This window comes from Triticum dicoccoides, chromosome 6B (assembly GCF_002162155.2).
Source record: "Triticum dicoccoides isolate Atlit2015 ecotype Zavitan chromosome 6B, WEW_v2.0, whole genome shotgun sequence".
Classification (NCBI taxonomy): domain Eukaryota; kingdom Viridiplantae; phylum Streptophyta; class Magnoliopsida; order Poales; family Poaceae; genus Triticum; species Triticum dicoccoides.
The window spans coordinates 43700663-43702134 of NC_041391.1; positions in this window are offsets into that span (position 1 = coordinate 43700663).

Below are 1472 nucleotides of genomic sequence, written 5' to 3' on the forward strand. Positions count from 1 at the left end.
CAAGCTATTGAGGCTGAGGAACCCCTGTCCAAGATTCTAGAGGAAAATCCGACACTTACGGAAGAGGAGTTCGAAAAGTTCAAGGACACTTGCGCTATCGAGGCAGCCAAGGCTAAGGCTGCAAAATTCAAGAGCCTTGCAATGCCCCGGATTCGATGCGCCAGGTGTCTGCCAGTTATTCACCATCGTTGCCATGTCATTTGCTTGCGTGTTGCATTTTGTCATGTCATCATGTGCATTACATTGCATACGTGTTCGTTTCTTGCATCCGAGCTTTTTCCCCGTTGTCCGTTTTGCAATCCGACACTCCTATGTCATCCGGCATCCCCTTCCTGCCTCTCTTCGTGAGCGGGTGTTAAACTTTATCGGAATGGCCCGAGGTTTGCCAAGCGGCCTTGGTATAGCACCGGTAGACCGCCTGTCAAGTTTCGTGTCATTTGGAGTCCGTTTGATACTCCAACGGTTAACCGGGGAACCATAAAAGCCCCTTTCTGTTGCAGCCCAACACCCCTCCAAAGTGGCCCAAAACCCATCCTAACCCCCTCCATGCTCTCAGTTGTTCGATCACGATCGTGTGGGCAAAAACCGCACCTCATTTGGACTCTCCTAGCTCCCTCTATCTATAAATAAGTCCCCCCCTCCATTTTTCGCGTATGAATCCCCCAAACCCTAGCAGTCTTCCTCCTCGCGCCGCCGAACATGTCCATCCGCGCCGGACATGTCCGTCGGACACCTCGCTCCGGCCAATCCAGCACTGCCACGTCACCCCGCCACCGCTCCCTGATATTTTTGTATATTTTTAGCTCCTGTTCATCACATCATAACTTGCTGCATACTGCTCCGTTTCATGCACATGATATATCAAAATGTTCACCATGAGATGATCTTCATTTTGTTCCATTGTGCCATGTTCATTTGAGTTCATCTTGATGCCCGAATCATTGTTGCAAGAGTGCTATATGATGTTAATCTGCTGAAACTTTTATAACTTGGTGATTTGTCATTTTCGTTGCATTTTGTGTGTGCATCTTATGAGCATGAGCTCTACATGAGTTTTAAACTAAATCATGCCATCTTTACGGGGGTGCAAACCATGTATTTTTGTGAGTCTTGTAGTGAGTGCATCAAGCTTGTTAAGTAGGGTACTTGTTGTTGCTGTTTTGCTAGGCTGAATCTGTTATTTCGTGATGCTATGTAAACCTGCTGCTACAAGTCATTGTATGCATAATCTGGAGATGTTCACTAAGGATGTTTTGTTATACATGGCATGCTCTATCCATCCGTGCCCCTGGTTGCATTTATATCCTGCTGTAGCTTGCTATAATCTTGCTCTCAAGTTGCTAAATAATGTTGCTGTCAACCTGTTAATATTAAGTTCAGTTTTTGCCATGTGCTTTGCCCATGATCCATGCACCCTATGAACTTGCACTTGCCATGCTTAGCTTCATAAACATGTCTTCTTACTGTTTGTT